A 21,129-nucleotide genomic window follows, 5' to 3' on the forward strand; every position below is an offset into this window, starting at 1 on the left:
TACGGAGGCGGGCATTGCTCCACCGCTGCCACTTTTGATTGGTCCAGAGGCTTTCATCTTTGCCTTTGATTGGTCAGCGGACCGGGAGGCGGGAGCCCAGCCCAACGGTTTCGGGCCGCGGTTAGAGTTCTGTCCCTTTGCTTCTGCTTTTCGGGGCTCTGGTGAGTGCTGTCTGGCGTCTTCTTTCCTGCGGCTAGTTGAAGAACTGGGGGTGGGGAGTGTGGTGAGGAAGGAGCTGGAGAGGCCCTGCTGAGGAGGCCGAGACTCAGAAGAGCCTGGGATAATCGGGACCGAGATCGCCTAAGGCGAGTACCGGGCACGCGAGCTCTACCCCTTCAAATAGGGGATACAGGCGCTGTAGTAACAGTAAAAAGAGCTCCAGGTTGCTGAGCCCTTTCCGTGTACTACACTTTGTGCATCATCTCATTGAATCCTTCTAAATATACCTGTGAGGGAGCAGATTACTATGTCGGACTAAATGCTAACGATCAGAGGTGAAGTCCCTTGCCTCAGATCCCATAGCGAGTGTGGGCATTGCTGGGACTCCGACCTTGTTCTGGTGAGAGTCCAGCATTCAAGCTACACTACCATTAAGTAGGATTGATCTAGTAGCTGTGGAATGGGATCTGATGTGGTCGTGGTTGACCTTGGTTTACTTCATTTATAAATGAGGAGGTTTTGTTTGGTTGGTTTGGGATTTTTTTTGGAATTGAATCTGATCCTGAAGGATTCAGCACTCAGCACGTATTTTCAACAACTCAAACTTTCAGGCAAATGCATTTGCGTTTTAGAAAAGGATATTTTAAAAATTAGTATGATAATATTGAACTAGGCCTGTTGCAGTTCGACTCCAGAATCTAAGCTCCTAAACATTGATACACACTGTCTCCCATTCTAACAGCTACAGTGTCCAGAGTGTGGGCACCCATGGTCTTGGGAAATCCTCATAGCCACCCTAGGAAAAGGAAAGATAACAATGACCACTGAAACAGACAACTGAGGCTCATGGAGCTGAGATACTCATCTCAGCTCTCACAGCTGGTCCATGGCTGATCAAGGAGTATATATATGATATATAATCTTCTGAATCCAAACCCACATTCTTAATCACCTCTCACACTGTTTCCTTCCCATTTGATGGATGAAGAAACAGGTCCTGAGGATACATCAAAGCTAGGATTCATAACCAGTTCTATCAGACCCAAGAGATCACCCCCTAAACCACGTTGCCTCCTGGAAGCGCTTGTCTTATAGATCCTGTGTTGGGTCAGGTAAGAAGTCCTCTCAGCCAGCCAGCCTTGTCTGCAAGCAATGAGGTCATCTGGTCCCAACTTTGGCCCTAAAGGTGGTTGGGACATATTTCACAGCCTCAGACCTTTGGGAGCTTCTTATTAAGAAGCCTTAATCATAATTGCTACAATTTATTGAACACTTTTTTTAAACAACCAGTTATTGAACACTTTTTATGAGCCACGTGGGGTGGAAAGCATTCTGAGTGTGTCATCTCACCAAATCTTTTAATGATTCCAGGATATATGGATTGTTATTGTCCGCATTTTACATGTGAGGAAACTGAGGCCCGGGGAGGGATGCAACATTTCTGTGTTTACAGGGCTAGTGAATGGTGGAGCCTGGACTGGAACTCAAGAGCCTTGGTATAGAGCCCTCAGTTCCAGCTACCCAATGTGTTCAGGCCTGAGAGGATGGAGTGAGGGATCCTGGGTTCTGGCAAGATGGAGTAGGAAAGGCTATTGGCTTCATTCTGGAGGCTGGATTGTAAGATTAGACAAGTAAAGAAATAGCTATGGCTTATTGAGCAACTACCTCATGCCAGGCCCTGTGTCAACTACACTTTAATGTATACTGAGAAACAGAGAGCTTTGTGGCTAAGAAGGTGGACACTGGTGGCTCACAGTGAAAAAAACTGTGACAGTGAATATATGTATATTCATGTATAACTGCACAATTGTGCTCTACACTGGGATTTGACACAACATTGTAAAATGACCATAACTCAATTAAAAAAGTTAAAAAAAAAGAGGCACGTGGAAAAGGATTTGCAGGTAACTACTCAGCAATGTAAAAGAAGCAACAACTGAGACAACAAAGTGGCCAAATCCAAAACCAACACGATGAGTGAAAGAAACCAGACACATAAAAATGCAAGATATATGATACCATTTCTGTGAACCTCCAGAAAAAACAAATCTTACATACAATGGCAACAATAATGACAACATCTCAGTGGCTTGGGTCATCTTGGGACCCAAGTTGGGGTGATGGAAATGTTTTGTATATTGAGTTTAGCGGTGGCTACACAAATAACATACATTTATCAAATCACATTAAAGTTTACATTTAAGAATTCAAAAAAAAAAAGAAAAGAAAGAAAGTGGACAGTGGATCCAAACTGCCTGGATTCATGTCCTGGCCTTCCTCCTTGCTAACAGTGAGACCTCTGGCAGGTTACTTAACGTCTCTTGGCCTCAACTTCCTCATCTGTAAGGTAGGGATAGTGACAATAAATACCTGTCAGGACTGCTGAGAGGATTAAATGAACTAATAGAACAGTGACATCTCTTCCCTTCCCCAATGCCCTGAAACCAAACTATTTCCTTGCAATCCACATCACCTGCCTTGACTCTGGTGTAGACACTGAAAATTAAGACAAAATATTTACGATGGGAATGTCTAGATGAAGTGTGTTCCCAGAAGAGGTAGCAAGTGCAAAGGCCCTGAGACAGGAGTAAACTTAGCATGTCTGAGGTGCAGCTAGAAGTCTGGCTGGAGTTAGGCAGATGACTAAGACTCAGGGGCTCGGCTCAACTATATACATTCTTATAACAGGCATCAAAATGACCCTGTACTTTCCAGAGCATCATGCACTTTACCCAAGCTTTGATCTCTGGAGAAACTCAAGACCATGATTATTTTTGAGGGTCAGTGCCCCAGGTTGCACAGGAATTTAGAGATGAAGCTTAGAACTCAGGTTGTCTTGCACTAGGACTTGAACCAAGGCTCCAGAGGTCAGGAGACTTGCATTTACTCAAATATTTGTTAAACTCCAACAGCATACGCCATCTGTGCTGAGCCCTGGAGAAGACTCAGTCCCTCTGAAATCTTTAAATTCGAAGATTTAAGTGGGGAGGATATAGCTCAGTTGTAGCGTGCATTCTTAGCGTCCATGAGGTCCTGGGTTCAATCTCCAGTATCCCCATCAAAATAAGTAAGTAAATAAATAAACCTAATTACTCCCCCCAAGACAATTTTTTTTAATTCTAAGGTTTAACCCCCTACAAAGGAATTAGACCTTAAAACGTATCCTTCCAGAACCAAGTGGAAAATGTAGCAAATAAAGCCCAGAAGGGGCACTTAAGCCAAGGCTGGGGGAGGGAGAAGGGGAAGAGAATCTTTCCAGAGAAGATGGTGACACCTAAGTATATATTTTTGGAAGCCCTACTATATGCTAGGCATGGCGTTTACCCCAAGGTATATATAATGGCAAACAGGAGAGACCAAGTGTGTTAGTCTGCTAGGGCTGCTGTAACAAAATGCCACAGACTGTGTGGCATTTTGTTACAGCAATAAACAATAGAAATTTATTTCTCACAGTTTTGGAGCCTGGAAGTTCAAAATCAAGGTGCCAGTTGGTTTGGTTTCTCCTGAGGTCTCTCTCTCTGGTTTGTACTGTGTCCTCACATGGTCTTCTCTCTGTGCATGCTGTCTCTTCCTCTTTGTATCAAAGTGTCATAAACAGAACGCTTCTGTCCCTCAAAAAATTCGTATATTGAAATCTAGTCCCCAATGTGAGGATATTTGGAGGTGGGGCCTTTGGGTAGTTGGTTAGAGGATAAGGGTGGAGCCTTCGTGAATGGAATTAGTGTCCTTCTAAAAGAGGCCCCAGAGCGCTCCCTTGGCCCTTCCACCATGTGATGTTACAGTGAGAAGACAGACATCTATTAACCAGAAATTGGGCCCTCACCAGACACCAAATCTGCCAGTGCCTGATCCTGGACTTCCCAGCCTTTGGAACTGTGAATAATCAACTTCTGTTCCTTATAATCTACCCAGTCTATGATAACCCTTTATGGAAGCCCAAACAGACTGAGACAGAAGGACATCAGTCCAGTTGGATTAGGGCCCGCTCTTATGCCCTCATTTAACTTAATGCCCTCCTTAAAAGCCATATCTCCAAATACAGTCACATTGAGGGCTGAGGCTTCAACATGTGAATTTGGGGGCAGAGGCATAATTCAGTCTATAACACCAAGTATCTACCATTGAGGAATCACAGTCTGGTAGGAGAGATGCATATTATTCACATCACGACGAAGGAGCAGAACAGAATGGTTAAGGTGTCAGCTCTGGAATCAGACTGACAGAGTTTCAGTCCTGCCTCTATCATTTACCAGCTGTATGACTTTGAGCAAGTTTCTTCCACTTTCTGTGCGTTGAGAGAATCAAATGAGCAGATACACATGAAGTCCTTAGGACAACCCTTGGCACAGAGTAAGTGCTGGCTATTGTTATTAATTAAAAATAAAATTAAAACTGTGCTAAATGCTCCAAAGAAAGGCCACAAGATAGATTAAGAAAGTAAAACTCTGATCTGGCTAGTGTTCTCAAGAAGGACTTCCTGGAGGAAGTGATGCTTGCACTCAGATCTGAAGGATGAGTACTCACTAACCAGACTAGGGAGAGGGTTCCAGGCAGTAGGAAAGTAGGTTCCAGAGCTCTGGGCTGGGAGGAAACATGGCCTGGAAGTCCAATGTCTCTGGAGCAGGGAGAGCAAAGCAAGGAGGAACAGGGGAGGCAGGGGAGAGAGAGGCTGGATGTGGTCGGCAGGACCTGGTCTAGTTGGTCATGCTCAGGAGTGCTGGCATTCTCCTAAGAGCCATACAAAATCACAGAAGTGTCTATTTTTTTTTTAACAGAGAACAGTTTAATGAACCCCTATGTACTTATCACCCAGATGCAAGAGTAATCAACATTCTCTTAGTTTTTAAAAATACATATTTTTATCAAAGTATAGTCAGTTTACAATGTTGTGTCAATTTCTGGTGTACAGCACAATGCTTCAGTCATATAGGAACACACGTACATTTGTTTTCATATTCTTTTTCAGCGTAAGTTACTACAAGATATTGAATATAGTTCCCTGTGCTATATAACATTCTCTTAGTTTTTCATCAATACACTCTTAGTTTTTTCCTTTTAAGTATTTTTCTCCCTGAACATAGTCTACTCAACAGTGAAAGCTATTGGGACAAAAATCTCTTGAGAAGGAAATATACAAACATACTTTATTAGGGAGAAAATGTACACACACTTGGTTTTATCTAGTGATAATGTACACTTTTTAAATGACACATTTTGTGAAATACGTTGAAAACGCCTTAAAAATGTTTGGCACCAACCAATAGCATTTAAAGTACAAGCAGACCTCAATTTATTGTGTTTTGTAGATACTTGATTTTTTTTCACAAACTAAAGGTTTATGGCAACCCTGTGTGGAGCAAGTCTATTGGTGCCATTTTTCTAACAGCATTTTCTCACTTCATGGTTCTGTCTCATATTTTGGTAATTCTTGCAATATTTAAAACGTTTTCATTATTTTATTTTTATGGTGATTTGTGATCAGTGATATTCGATGTTACTATTGTAATTGTTCCGGAGCACCACAAACCGCGCCCACACAAGGCAGCGAACTTAACTGATAAATGTTGTGTGTGCTCTAAACGCTCCACTAGTCAGCTGTTCCCCCGTCTGTCTCTCTCCTAGGGTCTCCCAATTCCTTGAAAAACAACAGTGTTGAAATTAGACCAATTAATAACCCTACAATGGCCTCTAAGTGCTCAAGTGAAAGAGTTGCATGTCTGTCACTTTAAATCAAAAGCGAGAAATGATTAAGCTTAGTGAGAAAGGGATGTTGAAAGCCCAGACAGGCTGAAAGTGAGGCCTCTTGCGCCAAACAGTTCACCAAGTTGTGAGTGCAAAGGAAAAGTTCTTGAAGGAAATTAAAAGTACTATTCCAGTGAACATATGAGTGATAAAGTGAAACAGCCTTCTTGTTGATATGGAGAAAGTTTTTGATAGAAGACCCGAACAAGCACAACATTTGCTTAAGCCAAAGCCCCATCCAGAACAAGATCCCTAACTCTCTTCAATTCTGTGAAGGCTGAGAGAGGTGAGGAAGCTGCAGAAGAAAAGTCTAAAGCAAGCAGAGGTTGGTGTGTGAGATTTAAGGGAAGTCAATGCCTGGCTTTGAAACTTCAAAGGACAGGCTGCTGACTTGTTAGGGGCTAATGTAGCTGGTGACTTGAAGTAGAAGCCAGTGCTCATTTACCATTCTGAAAGTACTAGGGCCCGTAAGAATTATGTTAAATCTCCTCTGCCTGTGTTTTGTAAATGCAACAACAAAGCCTGGATGACAGCACATCTGGTTACATGGTTTACTGAATACTTTAAGCTCACTGTTAAGACCTACTGCTCAGAAAAAAAAAAAAAGATTCCTTTCAAAACATTAATGCTTGCTGACAATGCACCTAGTCACCCAAAATCTCTGATGGAGATGTACAGTGAGATTCATGGTGTTTTTATGCCTGCTAATACAACTGCTAATACAACATCTACTCTGCAGCCCATGGATCAAGTCGCGTTTTGACTTTCAAGTCTTACTATTTAAGAAATACATTTTGTAAGGCTATGCTTCCGTAGATAGTGATTCTTCTGATGGATCTGGGCAAAGTAAATTGAAAACCTGGAAAGGATTTGCCATTCTAGATGCCATTAAGAATATCGTGATTCACTGGACAAGGTCAAAATATCAGCATTAACAGGAGGTTGGAAAAAGTTGATTCCAACACTTACGAATGATTTTGAGAGGTTCAAGACTTCCATGGAGGAAGTGATGAAAATAGCAAGAGATCTAGAATTAGAAGGGGAGCCTAAAGATGTGGCTGAATTGTGGCAATCTCATTGTAACATTTTCACGGATGAGCAGTTGCTTCTAATAAACGAGTAAAGAAAGTGGTTTCTTGAGATGGAATCGATTCCTGGTGAAGACGCTGTGAAGATTGTTGAAATGGCAACAAAGGATTTAGAATATCACATAAACTTAGTTGATAAAGTAGCACTCCAATTTTGAAAGTTCTACTGTTGGTAAAATGCTATTAAGCAGCATTGCATACTACAGAGAAGGAAGAGGCAGTTTAAAAGGAAGAGTCAGTTGATGTAGCTAAATTCATTGTTGTTTTATTTTAATAAATTGCTGTAGTCACTCCAATTTTCAGCAACCACTACACTGACCAGTCAACAACCATGAACATCAAGGCAACCTGCTCCATCAGGGAAAAAATTATGACTCTCTGAAGGCTCAAATGATGGTTACCTTTTTTTAACCATAAAATATTTTAAAATTAGGATGTATATATTGTATTTTTATACATAATGCCACTTCACAGTTGATAGACTACAGTATAGTGTAAACCTACTATATGTGGGGAAACCAAAAAATTTCTCTGACTTGCTTTTTTGCAGTATTCACCTTATTGAGGTAGTCTGGAACTGAACCTGCAATGTCTTTGAAGTATGCCTGTATTTTAAAAGAATGTTTTTGGAAGATTAAATTTGATTGGGATTTTATCACTCACTCTGCTTGAGGATTAATATGGTAAGCATTCTAAATATAAGCATCTATGTTCAAAATAGGGCTATTACCCAGAAAGTATCTTGATATTTAAATTTAAAACATATTATGGGAATCATGGTGTCTTTTGACCTCATTTCTTCCTGATCAGAAAATTTACCTTTACTGAATAAATTGCTGCCATGGCATGGAAATGAACCATAAACTAATCTATTTTTGGCCTGATTGGTAGTCACTTCCTTTAGGAAGATCAGGAAAGTCTAATAAGGAATAGCACTTGTGTCTCATGATTGTAAATCTCCAAAGTGTCAGTGATTGCACTTGTTATTTCTAGATCAATCCTTTGTAAGTCTGAGTGGTATCTCAGTTGATATTAGGCAGGGATGTGATCAACAGATGTAATGCTGGGACTAGCAATTTGGTCTTTTATATATTAACCTTGTATCCTGCAACTTTGCTATAATAACTTATTAGTTCTAGGAGGGTTTTTTTGGTCAATTCTTTTGGGCTTTCTATGTAGACAGTTATGTTATCTGCAAACAAAAACAGCTTTATTTCTCCTTCTCTATCTGTGTACCTTTTATTTCCCTTTCTTGCCTTAAAGCATTAGCTAGGGCTTCCAGTATGATGCTGAAAAAAGTGGTGAGATGAGACATCCTTGGCAATTTGATCTTAGGTGTTCTTTTTGTACAGCAAGAGGAACTTGAATACTAGGGGCCTTCACATATATATGTGTATATATATATAGTTTATTGATGTCTAGTCAGTTCACAATGTTGTGTCAATTTCTGATGTACAGCATAATGCTTCAGTCATACATGAACATACATATATTCGTTTTCATACTCTTTTTCACCATAGGTTACTATAAGATGTTGAATATAGTTCCCTGTGCTATATAGCATGAACTTGTTCATTTTATATATATTAGTTAGTATCTGCAAATCTTGATCTCCTAATTTATCCCTTCCCATCCCACTCCCACCCTAGTAACCATAAGTTCGTTTTCTATGTCTGTGAGTCTATTTCTGTTTTATAAATAAGTTCATTTGTCTTTTTTTTTTGATTCCACATGTAAGCGATATAACATGGCATTTTTCTTTCTCTTTTTGGCTTACTTCACTTAGAATGACAATCTCCAGGTCCATCCATGTTGCTGCAAATGACATTATTTTTTCTTTTATATAACTGAGTAGTATTCCATTGTATAAATATACCACAGCTTCTTTTTCCAGTCATCTGTTGATGGACATTTAGGTTGTTTCCATGTCTTGGCTATTGTAAATAGTGCTGATGTGAACATTGGGGTGCATGTGTCTTTTTGAATTAAGATTCCCTCTGGATATATGCCCAGGAGTGGGATTGCTGGAACCTATGGGAAGTCTATTTTTAGTCTTTTGAGGAATCTCCATATTGCTTTCCATAACAGTTGTACCAAACTACATTCTCATCAACAGTGTAGAAGGGTTCCCTTTTCTCCACAGCCTCTCCAGCATTTATTGTTTGTGGACTTTTTAATGATGGCCATTCTGACTGGTGTGAGGTGACACTTCATTGTAGTTTTGATTTGCATTTCTCTGATAATTAGTGATGCTGAGCATTTTTTTCATGTGCCTATCAGCTATTTGTTTGTCTTCATTGGAGAATTGCTTGTTTAGGTCTTCTGCCCAGTTTTGGATTGGGTTTTTTATTATTATTAAGTTGTATGAGCTGTTTATATATTCTGAAACTTAAGCCCTTGTCAGTCTCATCTTTTGTGAATATTTTCTCCCATTCTGTAGTTTGTCCTTTTGTTTTGCTTATTGTTTCCTTTGCTGTGCAAAAGCTTATACATTTAATTAGGTCCCATTTGTTTATTCTTGCTTTTATTTCTATTGCTTGGGTAGACTGCCCTAGAAGAACATTGCTAAGATTTATGTCAGATAATGTTTTGCCTATGTTTTCTTCTAAGAAGTTTATAGTGTCTTGTCTTATATTTAAGTCTTTAAGCCATTTTGAGTTGATTTTTGTGTATATTGTGAGGGAGTGGTCTAACTTCATTGATTCACATGCAGCTGCCCACCATTTGCTGAAGAGATTGTCTTTACTCTATTGTATGTTCTTGCCTCCTTTGTCAAGGATTATTTGACCAAAAGTTTGTGGGTTTATTTCTGGGCTCTCAATTCTATTCCATTGATCCATATGTCTGTTTTTGTACCAATACCTTGCTGTTTTGATTACTGTAGCTCTGTAGTATTGTCTGAAGTCTGGGAGAGTTATTCCTCCAGCTTCACTCTTTTTCTTCTATTGCTTTGGCAATTTTGGGTCTTTTGTGATTCCATATAAATTTTAGGATTATTTGTTCTAGTTCTGTGAAAAATGTCCTGGGTAATTTGATAGGGATCACATTAAATCTGTAGATTGCTTTGGGTAATATGGACATTTTAACAATATAACTTTTCCAATCCAAGAACACGGGATATCTTTCCGTTTATTTAAATCATTTTTAATTTCCTTAGTCAATGTTTTGTAGTTCTCCGTATATAAGTCTTTCACTTCTTTGGTCAGATTTATTCCTAAGTACTTTATATTTTTGGATGCAATTTTGAAAGAGATTGTTTCTTTCCTTTCCTTTTTTTTTTTTTTTGGATAAAAGCTCACTGGCTCTATTTTGCTTTCCTTTTCTGATATTTCATTGTTAGTGTAAAGAAATGCCACAGAAGTATGTTAATCTTGTATCCTGCTACCTTGCCAAATTCTTTTATTAGCTCTAGTAGTTTTTGTGTGGAACCTTTAGGATTTTCTCTATATAGTATCATGTCATCTGCATATAATGGCAGTTTTATCTCTTCTCTTCCAATTTAGATCCCTTTTATTTATTTTTTCTTCTCTAATTGCTATGCCTAAGACCTCCAATACTATATTGAATAGAAGTGGTGAGAGTGGGTATCCTTGTCTTGTTTCAAATTTTAGCGGGAAGGCTGTCAACTTTCCACAATTGAGTATTATACTGGCTGTAGGTTAGGTTTGTCATAAATAGCTCTTATTATATTGAGATATATTCCCTCTATATCCACTTTTGTTAGAATTTTTATCTTAAATGGGTGTTGAATTTTATCAGATAGATGCAGAAAAACTGCATCTATTGAAATGATTATGTGATTTTTGTCCTTTCTTTTGTTGATGTGGTGCATCATGTTGATTGATTTGGATATGTTGAACCATCCTTGTGTCCCTAGGATGAGCCCAACTTGATCGTGGTGTCTAATCTTTTTTTATGTGTTGTTGGATTCTGTTTACTAATATTTTGTTGAGGATTTTTGCATCTATGCTCTTCAACAATATTGGCCTACAGTTTTCTTTTTTGGTAGTGTCTTTGTCTGGCTTTGGTACCAGGATGATGGTGGCTTCATAGAATTAGTTTGGGAATATTCCCTCCCCTTCAATCTTTTGGAAGAGTTTGAGAAGGACTGGTATGAGCTCTTCTTGGTATGTTTGATAGAATTACCCAGTGAAGCCATTTGGTCCTGGACTTTTGTTGGCAGGGAGGGTTTTTTGTTTTTAAATTGCTGATTCTGTTTCACTTCAAGTGATCAGTCTGTTCAAATGATCTATTTCTTCTTGATTCAGTTTTTGGTGGACTGTATGTTTCTAGAAACTTGTCCATGTATTATAAGTTGTCCAATTTGTTGCCATATGATTGTTCATATTATTATTCTCTTATGGGTTTTTTTTTGCATTTCTGTGGTATTGGTTGTAATTTATCCATTTTTATTTTTTATTTTGTTTATTTGTGTCCTCTCTTCTTCTTGGTGAGCCTGGCCAGAGGTTTGTTGATTTTGTTTACTTTTTCAAAAAATCAGCTCTTGGTTTGATTGATTTTTCTATTATTTTTAATGAATTTTATTTATTTCCTCCCTGATCTTTATTATTTCTTTCCTTCTGCTAACTTTAGGTTTTGTTTGTTCTTCTTTTTCTAATTCTTTTAGGTGGTAGGTTAGGTTGTTTATTTGAGATTGTTCTTGTTTTTTGAGGAAGGCCTATATTGCTATAAACTTCCCTCTTAGGACTACTTTTGCTCCATCCCATAGATTTTGTGTGGTTGTGTTTTCATTGTCATTTGTCTCAAGAAATTTTTAAATTTCTTCTTTGATTTCATCTTTGACTCATTAGCCTGTTAGTAGCATGTTGTTTAGTTTCCATGCTGTCATTTTTTTCTCATTTGCTTTTCTGTGGTTGATTTCTCGTTTCATGTCATTGTGGTCAGAGAAGATGCTTGAAATAATTTCTATCCTCTTAAATTTGTTGAGGCTTCTTTTGTGCCTGAGTATGTGGTCTATCCAAGAGAATGTTCCATGAGCACTTGAAAAGAATGTATATTCTGTTTTGGGGAGGTATGATGTCCTAAAAATATCAACTAAGTCCAATTGTTCTATTGTGTCATTTAGTATCTCCATTGCCTCATTTATTTTCTGTCTGGAAGAGCTGTCCAATGATGTTAGTAGAGTGTTAAAGTCTCCTACTATTATTGTATTCCCATCAATTTCTCCCTTTATGCCTGTTAGTATTTGTTTTATATATTTAGGTGCTTTTATATTGGGTGCATATATGTTAACGAGTGTAATATCCTCACCTTATATTGCTCCTTTGATCATTATATAGTGTCCTTCTTTATCTTCGTTTATAACTTTGTTTTAAAGCCTATTTTGTCTGATATGAGTATTGCTACTCCCGTTTTCTTGTCATTTCCGTTTGCATGAAATGTCTTTTTCCATCCTCTCTCTCTTTTAATCTATGTATGTCCTTCACTCTAAAGTGAGTCTTTTATAGGCAGCATATTGTAGGCTTTTGTTTTATTATCCAATCTGCCACTCTGTGTCTTTTGACTGAAGCATTTAGTCCATTGACATTTATAGTAATTGTTGATAGGTGTGTGTTTATTGCCATTTTGAACTTTGTTTTCCAGTTGATTTGGTATTTCTTCTTTGTTCCTTTCTTTTTTGTTTTTCTTTTTGTGGTTTGATAATTTTCTTTTGTATTAGCTCAGTTTCTTTTTGGTTTTTGTGACTCTACTGTATGCTTTTGATTTGTGGTTACCCTGTTTTTCAAGCATGTTAACCCGTTGCTATATCTGTTTGCTTTACACTGGTAGTCATGTAGGCTCAAATACATCCCAAAAAGAATGAAGTGAAAAAAAGAGAGAGAGAAAGAGAAAATCTATATTTTCCTGATCCCCTCTTCCACTTTTTATGATTTTTCTGTCCTTTTTTTCTTTTTTACATCTCTGTGTTTGTTCTCTTGTAAATCGTTGTAGTTATCACATTTTCAATTATGGTTTTCTCATTTCTATAGCTTCCTGCTTCTTTTCTATTAGAGTAGAACTTTCAATATTTGAGACCTTCTTTTAATTACATGTCCAACAGTACTGAAGTGGAAACAAAAAGACCAGTTTCTTAGCTTTTTATCTTTTATATGTTATTTGTTTCCATTCCAGTGCCCACAGCATCTGAAGAGCCATCTGAGAGATGGCTAAGGGAAACTAGATGTCTTTAATAGATTTCCCACTTGGGTTTTGAAACATGAATTTAATAAAAACATTGTCTCCTTAACCTTCTGTGATATCCAGAATTCAGAAAAAGGCACCTTTTCATAGGACAACTCTTTGGAGGAATGGCCCAAGTTCCCGGCTACTGTTGGCATTACATGTTTCCCATCCAGCTTCCTCCTGGAAACTGTAGCAGTTTGAGGAGGTCACAACTGTGGGACACTCTCAAATAAAGGCATTTGACTACTTCTGCTGGGGACTGCTGACACCTTTTTATCATCCTGGATCCCCTGTGTGGTAGATTGTGAGTTAAAATGGACTCCGTATTTCTCCTCCCTCCTGCACACCTTCCACACTAAATCTGGCTTTATCCATTGATTTGCTGTGACCACTGGGACAATAGCACATGTGACAAAAGCAGAGACTTGAAAATTGTTTGCATACTTTCGGACTTGTCTTTTCTTGCTGCTCTTGGGAACCCTGTAAACACCATCGTGTGAATAAACCTGGGCTGGCCTGCTGTAGACATATGGCGCAGTCAGAGCCATCATCCCAGCCATCTATACAAATTCCCAGCCAGCCATACATGGAGGGAGGCCACCCTGGGTCAACCACCAGCCAACCCGTTAGCCGACTGCAGCTGCATGATTTAGCCCAGGTGAAAAAAAAACAGAAGAACTGCCTGGCTGACTGAGCTCAGCCCAAATGGTTCCACAGAATCAGGAACTAAAAAAAAATCATTATTTTAAGCCACTGTATTTTGCAGTGGTTAACAACTATTAACCAGTGGCTTCTAGACAACAAATATCACTTTCCTTGGCTCTGGGTAGAGTTCTCAAAAGTTGAAAAATTCCTTCAGTTTCCAGACTTGTTTCCTCAGTTTTCTGAATGAATCTTTATGTGATGAACGTTAATGCCAGGGATCAAACGCCAGGATCGTTTTATCATTTTTTCCAGCAGGATTGGAAGTGGCTCTTCAGAAAGACCATTTTCTCTGTTTCACATCTTCCTATTTCCATTTTCAGAGCATCTGAAAAGATAGTCAATTCAGTGGGAAATCCTAATTCTGTTTCATGTTTTCAATAGGTTTCTTATGTGGGTTAAGTGGTGTGTCCCTAGCTAGGCTCAGGAAGGTATGGAGAGGAACCACAGCCACCTGCTGGTCACAGCCCAGTAGGAACAAGAAAAAAGCACTGGAATCTAGAGACGCCCCTACCTTCTGCAGTGTCCCTTCAGCGCCCTCTACTGACAGGCCTAACCTTGTGCCAGCTGATAAATGTTGGAATTTAGAGGCAATAAATTGATAACTGGCACAGGTGAGTGATGGGGGCCCTTGATATTAATAAAAGTGACAGTGATGATAATAACTAACATTGACTTCTCAGTGCTTTATGTGACATTTATCTCCAAATCATCAGGAGGAAGGCTTAATGGGAAGAGGGGACAGTGGTTCTTTCTGCTCCCAGGGTCTGTTCACCTCTTCCTAGACCTGAGCAGGCTCTGGGTATCCAACTCCCCCCCGCTCCAAGGCCGAGCCCATGGGGTGGCACTGACTCCATTCCTGCCCCAAGGTAGGCGTGTACCCCAGGAATGGTCTCCCCAGCCCCCAACACATGGTGAGGGGACAATGGGAAACAACCCAGATGGGCACCGGCCACTGTCGGAAGCTTATACATCCAGTCAGGATGCCGCAGTGGTGCTGAAACTCCTGCCTCCCTTCCCCGCTGATTTGTAAAAATTCTTTTATTTTTATATTTTATTTCTCTCCTTAGCATTTCTTATCCTCCAGCATGTCTATTTCCCCTATTGGTTTTCCCTATCTCCCCCTCCAGAAGGTAAGGTTTATAAAGGGAGAGCCTGGGGATTGGTTTGTTCCCCTGGGTCCCCAGAACCTAGAACAGTGCCTGGTGCCCATGATAAGGTTAGCAGTAATATCTGAAGGCATGAACGAGTCAATGATATTCACAATTTTACCACCTAGGACAGGGGCAGGTGCAAACTGTCTCAACATAGCTTTCTGGGCCCTCAGTCCCGGAGGCATAAGACATCAGTGACATAGTCGGCATAAGACAGGCTGTCACCAGATCCGGAGAGTTCAGTTCTTTTAACTACTGCAGCCCTCGAATATCCAGGACTCGCATTATCACTCTGGAAGACTTTCCATAACACTGTCAACTTTCCTAATTAAGGGCGGTTAACCCACATTGGACTCCTGGTTCTCATCCCCAACTTGCTAAGGCCCCATTGGGGAGCCAGGAAAGTCAGTGGATTTCCCCAAAGATGATTATTGCCTCCAGAGTCTTACCCTTCTGGGAAGCCCGTTCCCTGCTGTCTGCTCTGTCTCTGACTCCAGGCTCTTCGAGCTCAGTTGTTCTGAGAGGACCATAATCAAAAATCCATTTCCCCCCAGCTTGTGAAACTATTCTGGTTAATACTGATAAAAGCATTTTTGATAGATTCAGTGAGTGGGCCATTTTGTAACCTGAACTTTTTGTGAGTTGGTTTCTAGAGAATTTGCCCTGTTTTCTCACTTTCACTGCATTCTTCAGCCGTTTCTCTCTGCAATCCTAAATGAAGGCATTCTGAAATAATGCCATCTGATAAAAAATTTTAAATAATGACATTGTGTGCTCTGAAAAAATCATGATGCAACTGTGGGTGTAAATTATTTTTAAAATATTCATTAATTATCCAACTAGATAATCATTCCTGAAATTGGGAAATTTAATCATAAAAATAAAACAATTTATAAGAAACGACGTATCTTATGAATCCATAAATTTCCCCCTTTTTTCCCGCATCTTTAGTGCTCTATAAATATGGAAATATATATTTAGTTTTTTTTCAAATAAACTTTTTATTTTGGAAGCTTTTTATTTTTAAAATTTTTTTGACTTTTTAAAATTGAAGTATAGTCAGTTTATAATGTGGCATCAATTTCTGGTGTACAGCATAATGTTTCAGTCATACATATACATACATATATTCATTTTCATATTCTTTTTCACTGTAGGTTACTATAAGGTATTGAATATAGTTCCCCCTGCTATACAGAAGAAACTTGTTGTTTATCTATTTTATATATAGTAGTTAATATTTGCAAATCTCGAGCTCCCAATTTATCTCTTCCTACTTGCTTTCCCCCTGGTAACCATAAGTTTGTTTACTATGTCTGTGAGTCTGTTTCTGTTTTGTAGATGAGTTCATTAGTGTCTTCTTTTTTCTTTTTTTAGATTCCACATATGAGTGATATCATGTGGTATTTTTCTTTCTCTTTCTGGCTTACTTCACTTAGAATGATGGAAAGGTTTTTAGATTTACAGAAAAGGCACAAAGATAGTACAGAGAATTCTTGTATACCCTTCACCCAGTTTCCCCTAATGTTAAAGTATTACATAGCCATGGTATGTTTATCAAAACCAAGAAATTAACACCATTAACATTACAAGACCATTAATTAAACTCTGGACTTTATTCGGATTGCAACTAGTTTTCCCACTAATGTCTTTTCTCCTGAGGATCCAGTCTAGGGTACCACGTTGCATTTAGCATACATTCAGTTTTTTCACTTTGCATTTTTCTCAGTGAACAATCTGTCTTGGAGATTATTTCATATCAGCAAATATACATGTAGCTCCCTTTAAACTTAGCTGCACAGTATTTCATGGTGTGAAAAAATGAATTCTATAACTAGTTCTCTTCTGATTTGATTTAGGCTATTTCTCATTTATTACTTTTCAGTTACCCTAGTCTTTGTGCACGCTCATGAGTGTATGTGCGGAATAGATTCCCAGAATTGGAATCAGGTGGGTCAAAGGGGTGTGAGTTTTACATTTTGGTGAGTCAGCCAACTTACCCTCATGGAAGGATGTAGTTAGAGTCATGTGCCTGCTTGATTGCTATATAACATCAGTTTATTCTTTCCATTCTATGATCTCCAATGGTGAAAGAGAGGTTGACTCAGTGGGACAGAAGAAAGGGATAAGCTTGTGCGGAGATGGCAAGAAGACAAGCCACAGGGGCCCCTCAGTGCCAGGCTGAGGAGTTGGACTTTGTGCTGAGGGCACTGGGGAGCCATGGAAGGTTAGAGGCTGGATGCAGCTCTGGACAGATATGGTCATGTAGAAGTGTGGTAGGAATGCCACTGAGTGGCTGTCTCTCTCTTCCGTGGTCCTGGGAGCCTCACTTGGCCCTCATCTCTTTGTTCCCCTCTCACCCACAGGAATGGGCCTCTGAGTGGAGGGGCCAAGGCAGAAAAACCCGTCCTGCTGCCTGAGGCCTGCCTTGGCCAGGCCACACTGCTGCCAGTCTGGCTGAGCTGCACTCTGCAAAATATGTGACCAGATGAAGCCAGAGGAGGTAGTGGCAGATGTGGGGCAGAGGTGGAAGCCTGCCTACCTGCTGCCCAGAGACCGGCTTGACTCCAAGACCCCAGTGTCTGACGAGACTTGACCTGCCTTTGCTGCTCAGGTACAGTTTGAACATGTTTAGTAAATAATTCTTTTCTCAATGCACATCTTATGTCCCACAGTCACATTTTTATTAACACGCATTTCTTGAATTTTGTTGGAAGACAAAAGGATTAGTTGTCATAGAATGTTTGGAAATTACCAAAATGCCCCAGGAATGAAATAAAAATCCCCTGCAAATGTCTCCTCTTCCTTAATAACCAATGTCAACCTTTGAGAGACTTTGATTTACAATTTTAACACAAACACACATATATTTATGTTTTTATCAGAAAAGCAATCATACTTGGCATGCTTTTTTGTAATCTTTCTTTTTTCATTTATCAACTTCCCAGGTATTTTCCTATGACATTAAATATTCTTTTACAGAGTGATTTTTTTTAAGGGAAAAAGTGATTTTATGTGTATCAAGCTCCAGTAACTCCACAAATGTTCTTTAAAGACCCTCAGGCAAAAAGCATCGTATTAACTCTAACATATGCTGAGCCCATGGGTTAAACATCTCTCAGCAAAAGCACCAAGCATTTTCAGGTATGACTTGACTTGTTAAAGCACAAATATGTGAGTCACTTCAGTGAATCAGCTTCAGCGCAGGGAGGATGGTGGAGCCCCACACATTTGGAATTGGGGTTTACCGGATGCAGCAGCAGCAGTTACCTGGCAGTTTGGGTTTTTTTCCCCCAGTTTAAGTTTTTATTCAGAGTGAGAAAGCATTTGAAATTTATTTTTTCCCCAGACAAATACCCAGTTGTCTCAGCCGCTTTAAAAAAAATAAAACCTTATTAGGGAGTGTTTAGTCCATTTATATTTAATGTAATTTTTATATGATTAGGTTTGTGTACCACCCTATTACTTTCCATTTTGCACCTTTGTCTCCCCCTCCTTGCCTTCTTTAGATTTCACTGAGTAATCATTAGCATTCCACTTAATTTCCTCAATTGCCTTCTTAGCTATCACTCTTAATTTCTGCATCTGATTCTGATTACACAGGATTTAGAAAATCTCTGATTCATAATAAAATGGTCTACGAGTTCCTGAGCTCTTAGAAAGTACTGGAACTTATGCTATAAGGTAGGGACTTCTAGGACCCCCATTTTATAGAGGGGCACACGGTGGTGGGGATGGGGAGAACCCAGTACTGCCTCTTTGCCTTTCTCAAGGAATCTGAGTCACAGACTAGGTCATTGTGAACTTGCTCATGAGCACATACCTGGATTTAAAAGTAAATTGGAACGAAGTACCCTCTTTGCTTGACATGTTTACAACGTGGTCAAATATGTGCTCAGGGAAGGGGGAGAAGTTTCATTCCAGGGCCTGCAGAAAAGCCTGTTCGGCCGGTTAACCTGGAGGGCTGTTGGGTGTTAAAATATGGTACGTATAACATCTATGTGGCTTTTAAAAACATTCTGGCTTGAAAAGCAAAGCTGTATATTGCTTAGTATTTTAGAAACCCCTTTACTAGTTTTTGTTTTAGAAATGTATTAGGTTATCTTTACAGAAATTTTTTTCAAGCATTATAAAGATATATATGAAAATTCCCCTTCCTCTTGGCCTTGCATCACATACTCGTCTCAAAGGAGTCCTTCATAGGAAATATGTATGTGTCAATTTTATAAAAATGCAATCACTTATGCATATTGTTCTGCTCCTTGCCTTGTTTACTTACAGCAGAGCGTGATGACCTAGGATGCATCTACACTGCAGCAGTTAAAAAAGAAGTGATTTCATACATGCTGACATGGAAAAATGGCCAAAATACATAGTTAAGTGAAGAAAACAAGTTGCAAAGCAATATTTAAATGATTCTATTACATGTGTATGTTGTGTAGTATACTATCTATACTATGCAAGTATATGTAGATGTGTTGATATAAATGTTTGAAAAGCCAAAAAGGACATTTGTCATGTTACCAGTTATCTACGGCGTTGGACCAGATTTGAGGGGGAGGTAGTTTACTGGGGAGTGGAACATGGGACACTTCCATTTCTAAATTTTTATCATCTTTCAGGTGGAAGAGTTACAAATGATTTTTGCTTTTTAAAAAGTATTTCCAACCGCCCCAAAAAAACCCGCAATGAAAAAGAAAAACAGAAAAAGAAAAAGAAAGAGGAAAAGTAAAATAAAGAAAAAAGACAAAAAAAGAAAAAATACTACAAAAAAGAGTAAAAACTATTTTCCCTATTCTTTTTTATTTGTTTTGTTTTGAAAACTACTTTCCAGCAGTATCCTACTTTATTTTATTTTTTTATTGAAATATAGTCAGTTTACAACATTGTGTTAATTTGTGGGGTACAGCATAGTGATTCCATTTTATATACATATTCCTTGTCATATTCTTTTTCATTACAGGTTATTACAAGGTATTGAATACAGTTCCCTGTCCTGTACAGTAGTTCCTTATTGTTTATCTATTGCTGTTCTTTCAAACATGATTTTTAAAAACCTTGACCCATTTCTTTCTTTTTTTTTTTTAACATTTTTTGATTGAATTATAGTCATTTTACAATGTCGTGTCAAACCTTGACCCATTTCTTTAAAAAGAAAAGACCAACCCTGCTTATGTATCTACAGGAATAAAAGTACTGAAGTTTTCCTACTCTGCGTTTCTTGGAGATTTTTCCACGTGAAAATATTATTTTTTACTACTGTGTGGTATTCGGGAGTCTAGACCTAGCACAGCTAATTGAACCAGTCGCCTGGTGTTGCTCACTTAGGTTACTGTAATGAACATCCTTATATGTGTGCTTTCCAGTTATCTATACCATCATGACATCTTTTTCTATCAGCTCACATAGACCTCTCGTCTTTTTGACAGCCACAGAGAATTCTAGTCCAAGGATATGAGCTTACAATCCCTCCCCCCGATGAATGTTAGGTTGTTTCGAATTTTTCACCCTAACACATTTGACCATTATACATCTTTTAACAGTGTATTTTAAAAAAGCTGACATCTGAATTCAGCATTTTCAGACCATCTGCCGACCAGTGGAGTAAATGAGGACCCTGAGAAACTTCATTAGATGGGGAAGGAAGCCAAACTCTCCACGCAGGGCCTAATGGCTATGAAATGGCCAAAGCACGGGCGTGCTTCAGAGAGGACAAAAGAGCAATGATGAGCTTCAAAACCTGCTGTCATGCACCCCTAGAGAACTTGCCGGAAGCTGTAGCCCCTGGTAGGAGGATGTCTGTCACCTGCACTGGCCCAGCAGCCCTTGCTCTGATTTTCCTTTGCTAAACAACCCCCCTCCCAACACCACCCCCATGGATGCATCCTTAGCAAGAATGTTAATCCAGGTGCCCTCCCTTCCTCAACCGAAGGGTGGGCCTAGAACCTAAACCAAGACAGTGAGATTTCATCCCTGACCTTGGCAACAGCTATTGGGAAAGAGGCCCTTTCTTGCTGTTGTGTTGCTGAGCTATGGAGGTGTAAGTCTGGTGTTGCCAGAGAAATTCTGCCTGAGAATGAAACGGGCTTCCTGGAAACTGA

General features: G+C 39.2%; 1 long non-coding RNA gene across 3 annotated transcripts; it reads left to right on the forward strand.

Annotated features, from left to right (window-relative positions):
- The first annotated feature begins 73 nt into the window (after positions 1–73).
- On the forward strand, positions 74–20,238 carry LOC140698429 (uncharacterized). 3 transcript variants are annotated; one of them, XR_012076215.1, is made up of 4 exons: positions 74–161; positions 7,540–7,672; positions 17,395–17,642; positions 19,310–20,238. It is a non-coding gene; the product is annotated as an uncharacterized lncRNA (long non-coding RNA). The 3 variants fall into 3 exon arrangements; XR_012076214.1 differs by lacking the exon at positions 74–161 and adding an exon at positions 169–305; XR_012076216.1 differs by lacking the exon at positions 74–161 and adding an exon at positions 1,174–1,271.
- The last annotated feature ends 891 nt before the right edge of the window (positions 20,239–21,129 follow it).

The sequence above is a fragment of the Vicugna pacos genome, chromosome 9, assembly GCF_048564905.1.
Source record: "Vicugna pacos chromosome 9, VicPac4, whole genome shotgun sequence".
Lineage (NCBI taxonomy): Eukaryota > Metazoa > Chordata > Mammalia > Artiodactyla > Camelidae > Vicugna > Vicugna pacos.